The 19,013-nt window shown below is 39.5% G+C and overlaps 1 protein-coding gene across 4 annotated transcripts in view; it reads left to right on the top strand.

Annotated features, from left to right (window-relative positions):
- The window catches only part of NCALD (neurocalcin delta), a 375,387-nt gene that overhangs the window by 165,897 nt on the left and 190,477 nt on the right, over positions 1 to 19,013 (top strand). The window contains exon 2 of one of the 4 annotated variants that reach the window (XM_078153691.1): positions 14,900 to 15,007. The exons of 2 other annotated variants lie outside the window; for them this stretch is intronic. The gene's annotated coding sequence lies outside the window, so the exon portion shown is untranslated. Of the gene's footprint in view, positions 1 to 14,830; positions 15,008 to 19,013 lie in introns of all 4 variants that reach the window. One more of the 4 variants, XM_078153690.1, reaches the window with a different exon arrangement.

Here is a 19,013-nt window from a genome sequence, read left to right as displayed (position 1 = left end):
AAGAGCTTCATAAATGTTTGTGGATTTGACTTGACTATATATAATAATTGTTCAAAATTTACAAAGTGCTTTAAATATATTGAGGGAGAAGGGAACTGGCATTCATTAAGCACCTCCTCTGTTCCAGGCACTGTGCTAAACACTTTAAAATATTATCTCATTGGATCCTCACAGCAACTCTGCAAAGTAGGTGCTCTTATTATCCTTATTTTTTATAGCTGAGGAAACTGAGGCAGACAGAGGTTAAGTAATTTTCCCAGAGTCAAACAGGTAATAAGTGTCTAAGGCTAGATCTGAACTCAGGTTTTCCTGACTCCACACCCAGTGATCTCTCCACTCTGACATGTGGCTGCCGATATTATCTCATGAAGATGGTAGAACATCCAGAAGCTGAAGTCAGAATGCTTCACAGAGTCCCTTGTTTTCCTCTTTCTTTTTTTATACTTTGGATTGGCCTTTTTAGTGCATTGGCTGTTAAAGTTTCATGCTAAAGATCTTAGTATCCTGCTTGTAATGTCAGCTCTATAGCTTCCGAGACATAGACTAAATTTGTTTCTGTTGATTTCTTCCTGATAAAATATGGGTTGGAATGGGTCAGTATCTTCCTTGTATAAAGATGGATTTAACATTCCAAAAAAAATGTCCTGATCACTGAATAACAACAAGAAAATACAATAAATTTTAATTGGGACAAAGACAAAATTTCATACTTGCATTTTTAAAAAAATCAACTATTTAAGTAGAATGGCTGAAATATGGCTAGGGCAAAAGATCCCATAAAAAGGAGTTTTAGCGAATTGCAAGATCAATGTGAGTCAAGAGTGTATCACAGTAGCAAAATAAACAAACACACAAAAAACTCCCACAACCTGTGGTACAGTGGATAGAGCACTGGCCCTAGAGTTGGGAGGACCTGAGTTCAAATGTGGCCTCAGACATTTGACACTTACTAGCAATGTGACCCTGGAAAAGTCACTTAACTCCATTGTCTACCAAAATAAAAAACAAAACAACAACAACAACAACAAAAAACAATAATTTTTAAAAAACCTCCCCCAACCTTAAGCTACATTAGGAATGAAGATAAATATGGTATCCAGAACAAAGAAAGTGATCATCTCAATTCTGCCCTGGTTAGGTTCTATTCAGAACATCGTATTTGGTTCTTGATTAACTAGAATAGCTCCATGGAAAGACAGACACTGAGGTCCTTTCTTGAGCTAAACTGCCAAGCGTTCAGACTCTCCTGCAAGGACCACAACAGGGCTGGCCACATTGTTCGAGTGCCAAACCTCCCGCTACTGAGAACTCGCCCAGGCCAAGCACTCACGTGGGGGTCAGAAGAAGCGATATAAGGACACTCTCAAGGTCTCTCTGAAGAACTTTGGAATTGACTGGGTGACATGGGAGACACTGGCACAGGACTGCCCAACGTGGCGAGCCTACATCAGAGAAGGTCTTGTACTCTATGAGCAAAGCAGAATTGCAGTAGCTCAAAAGAAACACGAGATGCATAAATTTAGAGACATGTCCATTCCAAATGTTCACATGGCCTATTTGTGTCCAGCCTGTGGTAGAGCCTTCTGAGCTCATATTGGTCTGATCAGCCACAGTCAGACACAATGTATCTTGACCCCAATATAGTGGTGGCGTTTTGGTCTTTGAGAATGAAGGATGACAATCAACCAAGAAAGACAACTAGGCAGGTTAATGGAACTGGAGACCATGTCCTATGAGACCCAAGGAACTGGGGGTGTTTAACATAGACAAGTCTTTGGGGGGAAATAATAGTTGTTTTCATATTTTTGAAGAGCTACCATATGGAAGAAAGATCTGATTTGTTCTGATTGGCCCCTGAAGGCAGAAGTAGGAGCAGTGGGAGGAAGTTGTAAGGAAGAGAGAGTATTCAGGCTGAAATAGAAGGAGAGTTACCATAGGTCTTAGACATTAGCAGTACTGGCTCCTAGACTGTTTGGGAGAACAGAAAAAACAAAACAAAACAAAACAAAACACTGCAGTCCTTATCAAAGTAAGTTCAGCTCAATCCAGCAAAATGGAATTATATCTAAGCCAGACATCTGGACTTCTGTGAAGTAAATCTTAAATTCAACAGGATTAAGATGTATTCGGTTAGGAACATCTTTCTTAGCAAAGAACTGGATAAACTGCAAGAAAATAGCTGAAGGAGACTTCTAGATCTGTTGTTCCAGCAAAAACTTGTCATTTCCCAGTGTGCATTGCTCTGAGCCATTCTAGAAATTACTGAATAACAACATGGTACAGAATTAGGAAAGGGGAGGGGGTAAGGGTAGTGATGGAGTGAGCTTGTAGCAAGCAAATGCAGAGCATCAGTTACAACAAGAACCTCTGCTTGGCAAAGCTTGCTGTCTCATCCTTAATGTTGGGTTTATGTATTTGAAAATAGTGAACTAGAGGACTCTACCAAATGCTTTCTCTTCTTTTCCTGTGAGAAAGATGTTGAGGGGACATTTGGGGACATCAAGAAGGACAATGAGGAGAGTCTGCAGAACTCAGTTCAGTTTTTGGAGTCAACAGTCAATGAGCATTTATTAAATGTCTACTGTATGCTAGGCCCTGCTGGGGATACAAATAAAGGCAAAAAAAAAAATCTGCCTTCGAGGAGCTCATAATCTAATGGTAGAAAGATAAAAATCCAAAAGCTGTTGGTATTGTATCAACCTGTGCCAAGTGGGTTATTAATTATACGTCCCACATTTTACATGATTGCACACGTATAACCTGTATCAGTTGCTTACCGTCTCAAGGAAGGGGGAGGGAAGAAAGAGAGAGAGGGATTGAGTTTGGAACTCAAAACTTTTAAAAAATTTTAAAAGTTGTTTTGACATGTAATGGGGGAAAATAAAATAGTATTTAAAAATTTACATTTCCCGGCCCTCTCCTGCCACCCCAAAGTGAATTTAGGAAAACCCCAAAGATTCACTTTCATACAAAACCAATGAGACACCTTCACACATCTAAGACTCTTTCAGATATTGACATTGGGGTGTTTATTGTGGTATTTCAGCTTATTTCCAAAGCTAGAAAAGAACACTCATATAAAACTTTTTTTTTTTCAGATCAATTTCTGGCAGATGTTACCTAGATAAATTCTGGGGATTTTCAGGGACTTACTTCTTTTTTCCTTATCATTGGGAGGGAAAACCTATTCTTTCTTTTCTTTTTAGTCCATTGTTGTCTGAGGACAGACAGTGGCAATCTTTTTTTTACATGCATTCCCATCCCCATCCCCCAACCCAAACTCAAGTGAGGTCTTTGCATAGAGCCCAGCTTTTCTGAGTTTTTGCTACAAAGCCCCAGAGTACCAAGTCAAAAGCCCTGTACACAGTCAGGCAGGCAGACAGGCCAGCAGGCCATGAATCAAACCAGCGACAGTAGATTTGTTTTTCTTTTCCAGAAGTGCATTTATCACATGAAACAGCCCATTTTATTAAAGTGGGCTTGACAGATTAGCACCCTCTCCCTTTCCTTGGCTAGTTGAGTAAGCGATTCAAGTTGCTGGTGATTTAGTGCTTTAGAACAATCATCTGACCAGAAATTGTTGGATAGTTTCTTAGCCTTCTGTTTCTTTCTTTTCTTCACACAGTCCCCTTCTCCGCCCACCCTCACCCCCACTTTTTGTGGCTGTAGTTTAAGTCAACAAAGTGATTGTGTCGGTGAGAGTGGGTAAAAGTGGTTCAAGCTTTTTAAAAATGAACCTGTGAAGACACAGATTAAAACCACTGAAAGTGCCATTTATTCAGGAACTAGGATCATAGACTTAGAGTTGGAAGGGACTGAAGAGGCCCTTGATATTACAGATGAAGAAACTGAGGCCCACAGAGGTTATTGTGGGATTTAGCCCAAGGCTGCCCTGGTAGCTAGTGGCAGAACCTTAGCTTTGAATCCTTATTAGCTGTTTGCTGGGCTTCACTTTCTGAGTGCTCCCTCCATTCCCATTCGCCATATTCCTAGGTTTGGGAATGGGCATATTCCTGGAGAGGAAGACAATCAAAGCTAGAGGCATGTGTGAGGGAGGAAAAAAGAAAATCATGTCAAGTGCTGGAAATGGAAAAAACAAGAAGCAGAGAAGACTGAGGGAGGCACCCATGCTCAGCACTCCTGGGCTCTCGGTGGATTTGCATTGCACCCTCGTTGATTGTATGTGGTTTTCTGTTTTTAATTTCCTGAGTTTTTTGAACAGTAGTCTAACATAATATGCTATCTGTTTCCTGGGAACAGAAAACACATGTAAGTATTTGAGAAACTCAATATATAGTAATTTAGTTTGAAGCTTGGCAAATAAGACGCATGAAACCAGACCCCCAGTGAGTTTTTGTTTTTCTCTGCCTCTGGTTTGCCATGGTTTAATGGGATTATTTGCTTCCCACCCCCAAATAATTTCATATCCTGCCATAGAATTCATTATTTTGCTCATCTAGTGAACATTTTATTAAGTACCTATTTGTGTTAGGCATGCAAATATATGTGTATGTGTGTGTATATATGTACATATGATATAGATATATGTGTATATGTTTATTGGTTGTTATAACTAAAAAAAACCAATTCACATGTTGATCAAAATAATGTAGAGAAAAGCAGCATTTAAAAACATCAGCTCTTGCCTCCAAATGCATGTATGTATATGTGTGTATATATATATTTATCTGTGTATATGTATTTACATGTATGTGTACATGGACATTTATATGTGTTTGTATATATAGACATACACATATTTGGGGGCAGTAGCTGAAAGTCTACCATTCTTATACTTATTCTCAAGTAAACAAGCTGTAGTTTCCTTTTAAATCTTGTATATTTTGGTTAATTCATAGGCGTGATGCACATTTATATAATGTGGGTGAAAGAAGAATCTAGTAGCAAACTTTTAGGAAAGCCTGATGTTCCAAGGCTTCCAGGATTTTAGCTTTAGGGCTAGACCAGACCTTAGAGATTATCTGAGCCAAGCCCTTCATTTGACAGCCCAAGAAACTTAGATCCTAGGATATAAAGTAATTTACCTGAGGTCAAGCAGGTTGTAAATGACAGAATCAAGAGTCATACTCAGAGTATCTGAGTCCAAATCCAGTGGTCTTCCCACTGGATCACAGTCTTCTTCTTCTTCTTCTTCTTCTTCTTCTTCTTCTTCTTCTTCTTCTTCTTCTTCTTCTTCTTCTTCTTCATTGGGATTAAGTGAGTTGTCTAGTGTCACACAGCTAGTAAGTGTCAAGTTTCTGAGGCCAGATTTGAACTCAGATCCTCCTGACTCTGGATTGGTGTTCTATCCAGTGCACTCCCTAGCTGCCCTCACCACAGTATTCTTTTTTTTTTTTTGCTTGATACATGTTTATTGACTGACTGATGGTCTGATTTTCCAATAGAAACATAAAAAGGTATAAATATTGGTTTGAATTAAAATAAATTTGTAGGGGTAAATTGTTTGCATGTCAGTCAAATAAAAAATATGTCTTCTCAGAGCCCTAATATCTTTAAGAATGAAAAAGAATGTTTAAAATGACAGAGGGTCTGTGTGTGGTTGTTTTTTTTTTAATGGTGAATGAGAAAATTTGGAACTCAAAATTTTAAGAAATGAATGTGAAAAAATTTTACATGAAATATTCATTTTTAAGGATTTTTTTTTCAAATTACAAGTGCCAAAAGAAAAAGAAAAGAAAAGAATTGAACTGGTTCAAAAACAGGACCCAAATAAGGGAATGCTTGAAGGAAAAGGCAATTGATATGGTAGAGCAAGACTAGAGAATGAGGCAGAAAGTTTGACTGGGGTTTATGATGGTATTGAAGTTGTGTGAAGACTGTACATTCTCTGGTCAATAAGTTGGCCTCAGGGTAGCCATAAAGTAGGCCAGCTTGGTAATTTCCTATATTTTGTTGCTGTTGCTGGTTGTCTATTGAGGACATATTCCAAGGCTGGTCCATTGCATAGTTTGACTGAAAAGCACCAGGCTCCAAATAAGGATTGGGATATGTGGGAACAATAGTTGCTTGATAATAATTGCCATTTGGGAACTCATCTATCTTCTGTTGTTTATGTAAATGACAGTAGTAACCCCAGGATTGGTTGTCCCTTTGGAATGCAAGAGTAGTATTTGTCCAAGAGTTTTGCTGCAAGGTAACTGTGGGCAAGATAACCATGAGTCACAGTGGGGTTCATTACTGATAGGTGACACATCTCTTCATGTTCCACTTGAGTCTTGTATTTGAAAGTCAAATTTTCTATTCAGCTCTGGTCTTTTCATCAAGAATGCTTGAAAGTCCTCTATTTCACTGAATGACCATTTTTTCCCCTGAAGGATTATACTCAGTTTTGCTGGGTAGGTGATTCTTGGTTGGAATCCTTTCTCCTTTGCCCTCCGGAATATTATATTCCATGCCCTGCCATCCTTTAATGTAGAAGCTGCTAAATCTTGTGTTATCCTGATTGTGTTTCCACAATACTTGAATTGTTTCTTTCTGGCAGCTTGTAATGTTTTCTTCTTGACCTGGGAAGTCTGGAATTTGGCTACAATATTCCTAGGAGTTTTCCTTTGGGGATCTCTTTCAGGAGGAGATCTGTGGATTCTTTCAATTTCTATTTTGCCCTCTGGTTCTAATATATTAGGGCAGTTTTCCTTGATAATTTCTTGAAAGATGATGTCTAGGCTCTTTTTTTGATCATGGCTTTCAGATGGTCCAATAATTTTTAAATTCTCTCTTCTGGATCTATTTTCCAGGTCAGTTGTTTTTCCAATGAGATATTTGACATTGTTTTCTAATTTTTCATTCTTTTGGATTTGTTCTACAGTGTCTTGATTTCTCATAAAGTCACTGTCTTCCAACTGCTTTATTTTAATTTTTAAGGAAATATTTTCTTCAGTAATCTTTTGGACTTCCTTTTCCATTTGGCTAATTTTTCTTTTTAGGGCATTCTTCTCCTCATTGGCTTTTTGGACCTCTTTTGCCATTTGGATTAGGCTGTTTTTTAAGGTGTTATTTTCTTCAGTATTTTTTTGGGTCTCCTTTAGCAAGCTGTTGACTTGTTTTTCATGATTTTCTTGCATCACTCTCATTTCTCTTCCCAGTTTTTCCTCTACTTCTCTTACTTGCTTCTCAAAATCCCTTTTGAGCTGTTCCAAGGCCTGGGACTGATTCACATTTTTCTTGGAGGCTTTGGATGTAGGAGCTTTGACTTTGTTACCTTCTTCTGGTTGTATGGTTTGATCTTCTTTGTCACCAAAGTAAGATAATATAGTCTGACTCTTTTTGCGCTGCTTCCTCATGATCCCGGCCAATTACTTGAGTTTTAAACACTTCATTAAGGTAAGATTCTGCTTCCAATGTGGCGAATGTACTGTTCCAAGCTTCAGGGGTTTGTGCAGCTGTTTTCAGAGATACTTGTAGGGACCTGTAAATTTTCAGTTCTTCCAAGGTGGTATAATAAGGGGTGAGGTGTTTACTCCTTTCCTGGCCTATGCTCTGGTGTATTAGTGACCACAAGCACTCCTTTCTGTCCTGGAACTGTGAAGAAGGTTTCTTCTCCACTGCTACTACAAGCTCCACCATGCCAGCACTCCTCTTCTCCCCAGGACTGCCGCCCAGAACTGTGACCCAGATCCAAACACGGGCAAAGCAAGAGATTCCTGCCTCAGTACTGGCAAAGAGATCCCTGCAATCCCTCTCTGATTAGCCACTGGATTCCTCCTCAGTCTATGGGCCAGAAGCTCAGGACGCAGCCACCACCCTGGCGCTCACAGTCTGCACTCTGGAGCTGGCTCTGACCTAGCTCCTTTCTCAGCACCACAGAAACAGACTTTTCCCTCTGACCTTCTAAGTTGTCTTTGGTGTTTGTGGGTTGAGCGGTCTGGAAGCCGCCACAGCTGTCTGAGATTCAGTCCTCTGAGACCTGCTCCAGGTTCACTGTGGCCTGCACACCCACACCACACTGTGCTCCTCTACCTACCCACCATGATATACCTTTCCAATCAATCATCCAGGTTGTCTTGGGCTGGAAATTTGCTTCACTCTGTCTTTTTGTGGGTTCTGTTGCTTTAGAATTTGTTTAGAGCCATTTTTTATATGTATTTGGAGGGGTTTGGGGGAGAGCTGAAGCAAGTCACTGCTTTCACTCTGCCATCTTGGCTTGCCACACAGTATTCTTAAAGAGAGCATCCTCATCAACCAGCCATTTAAATGAACAGGTACAAAAGTTATTAAATCCTAAGTATAGAATCCTTATGGTTTTTAGATGCATGCAGTTTCTAGGGAAACTGGACACTTTCTCAATATCCTATGACCTCTGTTCTCCTCATGACCTTTCCATCTCCTTAATAAACATATTGAAAATATTCTAAAAGGTATATGGAATCTCAAGCAACTTATGTAGCCAGGTCCCCCAGTGTTGTAAATATACATGACTCTTTAGTATGTATATGTATATACGTATGTGCATAGGTGTATCTATGCATGCAGACATACATATATGTATTATATACATACACATGTATACACACATGTGTATATGTGTATACACACATGTGTATGTGTGTATACACATATGTGTATGTACATGTGGTTTTATTATGCACACAAGAAAATATTCATGTAAGTTTTTAAACTTACTCTATTTTTAAAAAGTTATTTTATTGATGCTCTTTTAAAAAATTGTCACTGCCAGTTTTCATACACTCCTTTCTTCCTCCCCCAAGTAAGTATACTCAAGCAACATAAATCAACACATTGGACTTTTCTGAAAAAATGTAGCCAATTCCACATCTCCAGTATACCATAGCTATGCTGAGAGACAAAACACATGTTCACCATTGGTCTTCTGAAGTTATGGTCAGACACTACATTGATTAGAGTTCTGCTATCTTTGAATGTTGCTTTCCTTTGCATTATTATGGTGATCCTATAAGGTGTTCCCTCAGCTCCTCTTACCTGGCATTTTTCACTGGCTATTCCCCAAGGCTAGAATGCTCTCCCTCCTCCACCTACTGGCTTCCTTCAAGTCCCATCTAAAATCCTGCCTTCTACTGAAAGTTTTTCCCTACCCCCTACAATTCTTGTGTCTTTCCTCTGTTATTTCCCTTTGTCTTGTGTGTAGTTTGCTTGTACGTAGTATTTTCATGTAGCCTCTCCCCTTAGATTGTGAACTTCTTGAGTACAGTAACTATTTGTTTTTTGTTTTGTTTTGTCCTATTTTGTTTGGGGTGGGGATGAGGAGGTATTGTTGTTCTTTGAATTCTTCGTGCTTAGTGCCTGCCCTAGTAGGCACTTAATAAATGTTGACAACTTCAATTATCAGCAAGTATTTATGAAGTACCTCCTAAGTGTCAGGCACCATGCTAGGTGTTGTGGATACATAGACAACCAATAAAATAATCCCTGCCCTCAAGGAGCTTACATTCTATGAAGAGAAACACTGTGCACACAAGGGAAGCACTATCAACTGAGGGAATCAGGAATCAATCAACCAATAAGCATTTATTAAGCACTTAACTGTGTTCTGGGCAGGGCAACAGTGGATAAGTGGTACAGTGGATAGATCACTGGAGGAGGATCTGAATTCAAATCTAGCCTCAGACACTATGACTCTGGGCAAGTCATATAACCCTTTTTGCCTCAGTTTCCTCATCAGTAAAATGAGCTGAAGAAGAAAATGGCAAATCACTCTAGTATCTTTGCCAAGAAAACCCCAAGTGGGGTAATGAAGAGTTGGACATGACTGAAACAACTAAACACAAATATGCCAGAATAAAAAATATCATCAAGGAATTGTATGCTGAGAAGGGGTGACAAGGAGCAGCCAGAGTGCTTCTAGTATCTTTTGCAACATCAGGAGAAAGTGAAGAAGACCCATAGCATGTTGGATGAATTCCCTTGGAGCAAATTTATGGGAGGATATGGACAAGAATCACTGAGGATCCGCAGAAAGAGATGAATTGTCTTGTGGAAAGAATTTCCAAGTTGCTGAAGTCACAGATGCATTTGCATATTTAAAGAACTTATTATTTAGCATTATATGTTACTTCTTTCTTATTTCACCTTTGCTTTTTCTTTTCCAATGGCATTCATGAGATATCACATTTTTAATTGCTGACATTTTACTTGTAAGGAGGAACTCTGAAGGAGGAAAAAGGAAAAAAAAACAAATTTGTGCTAAATATTTTACAATTAATTCATATGGTTGTCACAACCACCCTGAAAAGTAATTGCTATTATTATTAACATTTTACAGTTGAAGAAACTGAGGCAGAGAGAGGTTAAGTGACTTGGCAAGGGTCACAGAGTGTCTGAGGCCAGATTTGAATTCAGTTCTTCCTGACTCCAGGCCTGATGCCCTAACCATGGCTCCATTTAGTTGCCACTGGCAGAGAAGTAGCAGTGCTATGCTGGTAAATATTTAACAACCAGCTCCCCAGAGGAAAAAATATGTATGCAATAAACACTTTTCTATTTAATTGGCATCATTAACATTTTGTCCATCGCTTTCTTAAATCCACACTATCAACAAAACAATAACTCAAGTCTTGATTTGTAGTGTTTGCCAATTTCTGAATGTTTACACTGAAAGTTTAATAATCATCTCTCTCAAGTCATACCTCCAGCACACCCAAGTAACAATAACAATAAACAATACATAAAGAACTGGCGCCCACAACTTCTCAGACATAACACTGACTCGTAAAAACTTAAGAACAACATTTTTAATAGCTACCATCATCCCAAGTACACATAATCTCCCAACCCTGTGGAGTGAGAGGTTTTCAAAATATAGAGACCTTTTGGAAGACATTTTTAAAACTGTGGGGGAGCAGGTCAAGTTAGGTGCCATCTCTATCATCTTGTCTGCTGATGGAATGGTCTCAATGCCATTTTGAGTGAGAGTCTAGAGGAGATGAGCTTCCATCCCCATATTTTATTCAGTTATGGGATGCAGCACTTTATCTGTCTGCACAGCAGCCCATGAAACATTCAGTAAATAGCAGGATGATGACTTGTCCTTGGGCAGGTCCTATCTGAGTCCCATCAAGAAGGAGATAGCAATAATAATAATGATGAAAGCACCAACTGATATTTACACTACACTGAAGTTTGCAAAACACTTTACATATATGATTTCATTTGAGTCTCATTATGTCCATTTTATAAGTGAGGAAACTGAGGCTCAGAGATGATAAGTGACTTGTCCTGGTATCACACAGCCAGTGAGTGCTGAAGTTGGTATCTGACATGGGATTGTTGATCCAGAGCTGGACCTGGAGTCAAGAAACCCTGAATTCCAATCCATCCTCAGATGTTTGCTAACTGTGTGACCCTGAGCAAGTCACTTCACCTTTGTCTGCCTCAGTTTCTTCAAATGTAAAATGGGGGTGATGATATCACCCACCCTTTAGAGTTGCTGTGAGGATCCAATGACATAATATTTGTAAAGCACCTAGCAAAGGGCCTGGCACATATTAGGTGCTTTACAAATGCTTTTCTTCTTCCTTCTTTCAGCTGGAAGGGACCTCAAAGGCCATTTAGCCCAGTCCGTCCATCTAGTCCTAGAAAGGTTGAGTGACTTACCCAAGGTAATGCAGAGAATAAGTATCATAGGTGGAATCTGATCCCAGTGCCATCACTCCAGATCCATTGGTTTGTTTTTCTGATGGTACTATGTTATTGTTGTTCAGTCATTTCAGCCAACTCTTTGTGGCTCCACTTGGGGTTTTCTTGGCAAAGATACTGGAGTGGTTTACCATTTCCTTCTACAGCTCATTTTACAGATGAGGAAACTGAGGCAAAGAGGGTTAAGTGACTTGCCCAGGGTCACAAGATAACAAGTGTCTGAGGCTAGATTTGAACTCAAGAAGATGAGTCTTCCCAACTCCAGACCCAGCACTCTATCCACTGTGCCACATAGCTTTCTTCTATATTAAACAAAATTAATGTACTCATAGATGTCTTGATTTCCCACCCATTCCAATGATACTGCCTTTGTTTAGAACATCTTTGGAAATTTTCTTCTGGAATTGCCTTTGGAACCAATTTAGGAACTTTGGGAAAGCATCATTCTATTATTGCCAAGTCCCATTCCACCCCTGCTTACCTAACAAAACATTTCTTTCCCATGCAGTATACTGAAGAATCGTGACTGAACTGTATGTTTCTGTACTTTGAGTTTCCTTAGATGTTCTATGCCATTAGTATTTATTATACGTTCCTGACATTTTCTATTTCTCTCACCTACCAACTGTTACTCTATTCATCCTTGCTAAATGAAGACCAATCTGAAGTATTCCAGTGGGTCCATTTCCTTACCCTCACATAGTATGTTTGTTTCTGTCCTCTTGTAAAGGTAGTATTTTGTGGTGGTTGGTATTTAATTCCTCCTTAACCTTGCCTTCTGGTTTTCTCTTTTTCCCTCCTGTTACATCCCTTTGTCATTCAAAGGATTTGCAATCAAGACAGTGTCATCTGCAGACAGCAGTGTCTCAGTATGCTACATGTTATTATTTCTTACTTTCACAGCCTTGCTCACGAGCAATCTGAATGTTTCTTCCTGCACTGAAATTAGCATGTGGAACATTCTGTGATTTTAAGGTTATTTGCAGCTCACATGGGGTTACCAGTCAGCACTCTGAGCTAGTAGGAGATTGGTTGTGTAGGCTGAAGGTGAGGAAGGACTGCTGTAATTCCATTATGGGCAGGATAGGGTAATTTACTAAATGTCTTTTCTCAGTGATGCTGATGGCATTGCCAATGTCTCCCCATTTTGGAGAAGGGTCTAGTAATATTCCAGGCTGATGTACCTGTTTGGCTAGATTGGTCTTCACTCTCTTTAGAATGGGAGATGTTTTTGGAACGAGTATGGTGTATTGGAAAGAGGACTATAAGGGGGGCGGGTAGAAGAGATGTGCTAAAATCCTGATTCTGGTGCTTTGGGTTGAGTTGTTTTGAGTCATGTCCAACTGTTCATCATCAATTTTGGGTTTTCTTGGCAAAGGTACTGGAGTGGTTTGCCATTTCCTTCTCCAGACCATTGTACCAATAAGGAAGCTGAGGCAAACAGGGTTAAGTGACTTGCCCAGTGTCACACAGCTAGTAAGTGTCAGAGGCCAGATTTGAACTCATGAAGATGAATCTTTTGACTCTAGACCCAATGCTCTATCCACTGCACCACCTAGCTAGCTTGATTATGGTGCTTACCTGTGTAATCTTTGAGAAGTCAATTAACCCCTTTGGGCTGAATCTCTAAAATGAAGAGATTAATCCTTTATATCTTAAATATATTTTGTATGTGTAGACTTCTTTAAATAGGACCTTTGGGTCTGTGTCATGAGTTCAGGTTGTGGAGCTACAAACATGAGCCTAACTGGCTGAATACAGACAGCATAATGTTTACAGTGACTTGAGAACTGGTCTTCATCATGTTACCTTCCATCCCAAAGTCTTTCTTGTCCTTCCAAAGGATAATAAACAAAGAAAATGCTACTTAAAGGAAAAGAGCTGTATTTTTTCTTAGAGATTTCTACCCCATGTCTGCTTAATAGTTGCTTAATGATAAAAATTCACAATTATATGGCACTTTGAAGGTTTATACAGTGATTTGCACATAAAAGCCTGGTCAAGATATGGGAGTAAGAGTATTTTTATACCAGTTTTACAGACTAAGAAACTATGGCTCTGAGAGGTGGGATGACTTCCCCATGATAATATGGAAATGTCTGAAGCAGTATTCAAACTCATCTTTCCTGACCCCAGCTCCCATGCTCCTGCTTCCTATGAAACAGGATTGGATTACAGTTAATTCACATCATTCATGGTAGTTATATTCTATGAAGTCACTGTAATCACTGAATTGGGGAATACAGAACTATTGCTCCTCAGAGAAATACAAGGTTAGGTTCCTATAAGCTTCTGGTCACAGCACTTACATTAGCGCTTTCTGGAGTGGTCTTACTATGGTTCCATGAATTTCTTCTTCCTTTTTATGGATGTACTGTATTGTTGATTCATTAACATTGAACTCACAGCCAGCAGCACTATAATTCTTGCCTGAAAGAAGCTTAAGAAGCTTATCTAACACACATATTTTCTATGTAAGGCACATCACAGGCTTGTGCTTAGGAATGTAGGGAAGATTCCATCTGTAGGGAGAGATGCTCCCCCCCTCCCCCTACTCTGGGGCAAGGGCTGTCTTTGTGTTGGGAGACATAATAGACATCACTAGTCTCTTCTCCCCACACCCTTCTCCAAAGGAGACATTCATTCCATTCAGGAAGGGAAACAGGAGGTTGGGGTCCAAGGCTGCTCTATTCTCCTCAGAGACAGAAGAAGTACCAGGCTAGAATCGTGTCTTTCTGCTCCCTTAGATATCATTAGTCTGTGGAATATGATTAGGTTGAATCTAACTTCTGATCGCTTTATCATTTTGGGGGAGAGGGAAAACCCAAGCTCTATATTCAAAGTTTGACCCCTTCCCCACCTAATGCTAATTCCACAAGGAAGACACATATTGAACAGCAAAGAAACCATTTTACCCAAATTGTAGCACAACAGAAATCAGAGGTCATAGGAGAATATATACCAGACAATGGAGTGAAAGAGGTCTCGAATTCGAAGTGATATAACACAGCTCAACAGAGAGACACAGAAGAGAGAGAGAGAGAGAGAGAGAGAGAGAGAGAGAGAGAGAGAGAGAGAGAGAGAGAGAGAGGAGAGAGAAAGAGATCTCATCCAAGGGAAATATTCCTCAGTCTCTAAGTATGACAAGCTGGGGCTGGGAACATGACAGAGACTGTTGGTTTCTCTCATATCTTCCCAGAGTCTTTTCCTTCAGCAACCTGAAGTGGTATTGATATCTTTCATCTTCCCTCTCAAACCTGGAATTCAGAAGCAACTCAACATTTGAAGAGTCCAGAAGCTTGAGGAACCCTGAAGAGGACTGAAGAAGACTGGAGCTTATCCACTAGCCAATACCACCCTGTATCTCATGCAACGGGTATGTTTCCACCAATAACAAGACAGTCCCATACCAATGGGCTTTGGATATGAAGTAATAGTAACACTAGACAAAATTTCAGCACTATATTTGGGGGCCAATTTAAACAGTCAAATCACCAACAAAAAGCACAAAAATGTGAAAGTGACCCTGAATAGGCCATGAAAAGAACATTTATTTATAGCGCAAGAGCAGAAGCAAGAAGATAGCACTTTGCCTTGCTCGACTTTAACTAGGACTTTGCCTGTTGGATGATAAATTTTTGCTATGGTTCAGGAATGACTGAAAAAGTGCCAGAAGTATTAATTTTGGGGGTTTTTTAGCAAATAGGCAAATTCACAAATGTGGAATCTACAAATAATGAGGATTGTTGACTGTATGTTTTCCCCGGTGAATTGTCTCCTTGCTTCTTTTCTTCCAACCCCCAACCAATCCCCCCTCCCCACCATGGTGCTTCCATAAGCCTTGTGAGATCCATAACTCTAGCCCTTGAAAGTTCCGCACAGCATCCTGGAGGCTTTCTGTAGTTTGTTGATGATAGCAAAGGAGGAGGGTTAATTAAAATCAACAAACATTTTTTGATGATCTGCAACATATAAGGCATTGCACCTAGTCATTGAGGGAGGCACATAGTTAAATAAAGAGTTAGGTACTATAATTGAAGGATTTCTAGGTTTCAGGTCAGAGGACCTAGTTTTGTACCCTCATGCTACAAAACTTACTAGCTTCCCTTAACTAATCTCACTGCACTACCTCATTCTAATTCATTGATTTATTCATTGATTCATTCTGCAAATTTGTATCTAGCACTTAACGTGTACAGATTGTCTTTTGAGAATCTGGAGGACATGAGAAAGTTTAGTAAGTTAGGGTCCTGTTCTCATATTGTTATTGTTCAGTCATTTCACTAATGGCAGACTCTTCATGACCTTATTTGGATTTTCTTTGGAAAGATACTGGAGTGGTTTGCCATTTCCTTCTCCAACTCATTTTACAGATGAGGAAACTGAGGCAAACAGAGTGAAGTGACTTGCCTAGGGTCACACAGCTAGTAAGTGTCTGAGGCCAAATGTGCATTCAGGAAGATGAGTCTTCTTGACTTCAGGCCCAGCGCTTTATCCACTGTGCCACCTAGCTCGTAGAATTTGTCATCTCATAAGTGATGATTCAAATACAGATAGCTGTGGTATGGAGCTCATCATGATATGTCATTAGAGATGGGGGAAAAAAGGGGCTGTGGGAAATCTGAGGGGGGACGGTCTTATTGACAAGGAGAGGACAGATAACAGATTTAGAGATAAGAGGGATATTTGAGGCATCTAGTACAACCCCTTCATCTGAAGGTGAGGAAACTGAGGCCCAGAGAGACTAAATGATTTGCCTAATGTCACATAGATAGTAAGTGTCAAAAGCAGGGTTTTAACCCAAGTTCTATGCCTCAAAATTCAGCACTCTCTCAATTGTACCATGCTGACTTCCAAGGAAAGGCTTCATGGAAGAGGTGGCATTTGAGCTGAGTTTTAAAAGGTGAGTAGGTATTGAACCGATGAAGAGAGCAAAGGAAGGCATCCCAGGAACAGAGTATAAGCAAAGGTACAGAGTTGGGAGAGTAATTCAATGGGGCATGTATGTCGTATTCAAATATATGTTGTATAGTAATAGCAATAAGGAGTATTACTTCAATATGTCACTAGACCATGAAAGACTTTGAAAATGTTTCAGAGAAATCTGAGAAGACTTACATTAACAGATACAAAATAAAGTAAGCCAAACCAGAATAACTTATGTAACATTATAACGACAAATAGCTTTGAAAGACTTAAGAATTCTGATCAACATAGTAACCGACCACAATTCAACAGAACTGATGAACAGGTGTGCTGCCCATGTCCTGATAGAGTGGTTAAGGATTCATGGTCATAGGACTTTGAACTTTACTCAGTAGGAAGCTACTGATAATTGTTTTTTCACTAGAAGGACTGAGACACTATGAGTTACATGATGTATACTTTTTCTCTGCACAGGTGACAGACATTTTCTTGTGTATTTCATTCTTTGATATAAACATTTTCATATATTCTCACATTTTCATAGGTGAAGTGGGAAGATTATAGGCCTATATGAGTTCTAATTGGTTCATAGTTAAAACTAGGAGATAGAACAGAAGGCAGAATTAGGAGCAATTAGAGTTGCAACTAGGGATGGGATACAAGAGTTTTTAACCCAGGGTGCCAAATTTTAGAGGGTTCTGATAGTGTTTCACATCTTTCAATAGTATGGAAACAAAAGAGCTTAGCACATCTTAACAAGAATTAATTAAAATGGGAGGCTATCAGTTGAGATTCACTCCTCCTCTTCCCTTTCTACTTCCCCACTCTGTACCTTGTCCCAATCACACACTTCCCCTTAGCTACTACATAGGCCCAGAAACAGAGAAGAAAACACTGATACCTGGGCCAGTCCTCTAGTATCAGTCTCATGCTGGCATCCTAGGGTCTTTGTCTCTCCTCATGGGACAGTGATCTATCCAACTCCAACTTCCCACTTGCCTGAAAGCCTCTTTCAGACACTTTCCCTTGGTAGAATTTGTGGTACTTGTCCTTGCATATTCTGGGAACGTTGTTGTTGTTGTTCAGTTGTTTCAGTTGTGTCCAACTCTTTTGTGAACCTATTTGGAGGGGGTTTTTTTGGGTTTTTTTTTTTTTGGCAAAGATACTGGAGTGGTTTGACATTTCCTTCTCCAGTTCATTTTACAAATGAGGAAACTGAGGCAAGTAGGGTTAAGTGACTTGCCCAGGGTCACACAGCTAGTAAGTGCCTGAGGCAGCATTTGAACTCAGGTCTTCTTGATTCTAGGCCCAGAGCTCTGGCTGCTGTGCCACCTAGCTGCCCATTCTGGGAACAATAGGCGGTAATTGCTGATAGGCAGGTTTTGTCGTGACTTAAGGAAAAACTAATAACAATTTGAGCTGCCCAGCAGCAGAATGGATAGTGGGTGGGTCCTTTGTAATTAACTGAATAAAAATACAGATATACTTTATAGCAAGAGGCATATTGCTCCCTGGTTAATATCAGAATATATCTTATGTCATATCAGCACCTGAATTTCAATTGTTAACCTTTCCTTGTATACTTTGACAGAAAAAAAATCTGTATCTCCAGATATCTATATGAAAAAATATCTGTATACATTTCTAGACCTATACTTTTTGCAGGTATTAATTTAAGGTAGTTGCGCCCTTCCCCTCCCATCCCCCCTTCTCAGTTCTGTCTTTTCATTTCTGTTATTATGATTGCTTTCTTTACATGGAATATTCATAAGCCTTATCTTGAGTATTACTAAAATAAAAGTTCCTTGAGGGCAGGAAACATCTCTTATCTAAATTTTGCATCTCCCTCTATGCCTACTGCATGCTGAGTATATAGCTAAGGGCTTTAAAAATGTTTTTGAATGAATTAATAAATGTTATGACAGAGAGTGCTTTGCAAGAACTCTTTGAACTAGACTTCTGAGGTCCCTTTAAGCTCTGAGATTGCATGATTTTGTGTAATTTTAACAAGGGTTGTAGCACCACCAATAACTGACCATGTTACCTTGGACAGGTTACTATGCATATACCTTGTCTATAAAAATAAGGATTATAATACCTGACCAACCTATCTCAGCAGATTTTTGAAGATCAGATTAAGCCTGACACATAGTGGCCACTTAAATGTTTATTAACTGACAATGTTTATTGACTGAAATTACTTTAACAAGCATAAAATGTTCTCTACATGCAAAAAAAAGGGGGGGGCAATATTACTAACAGCACATACTGCAAATTGGGTACTTGGGAAATGTTGCCAATTATAAATAATTTACCAGATGTGATCAGGGACCTTTCAGAAAGAATAAGATCAACATGTACCACCTGCTTAACAAATGATCATCTTCTAAAAATAAAGTGAGGGTAGAGATGGGTGGGTGCTCTGTAAATAATTGAACAGAATCTATAGATGTACT

The sequence above is a fragment of the Phascolarctos cinereus genome, unplaced genomic scaffold (assembly GCF_003287225.1).
Source record: "Phascolarctos cinereus isolate Bilbo 61053 unplaced genomic scaffold, phaCin_HiC Scaffold_4;HRSCAF=312, whole genome shotgun sequence".
Lineage (NCBI taxonomy): Eukaryota > Metazoa > Chordata > Mammalia > Diprotodontia > Phascolarctidae > Phascolarctos > Phascolarctos cinereus.
Note: the sequence above shows the minus strand (reverse complement) of the source record. Positions and strands in the feature narration are given on the sequence as shown.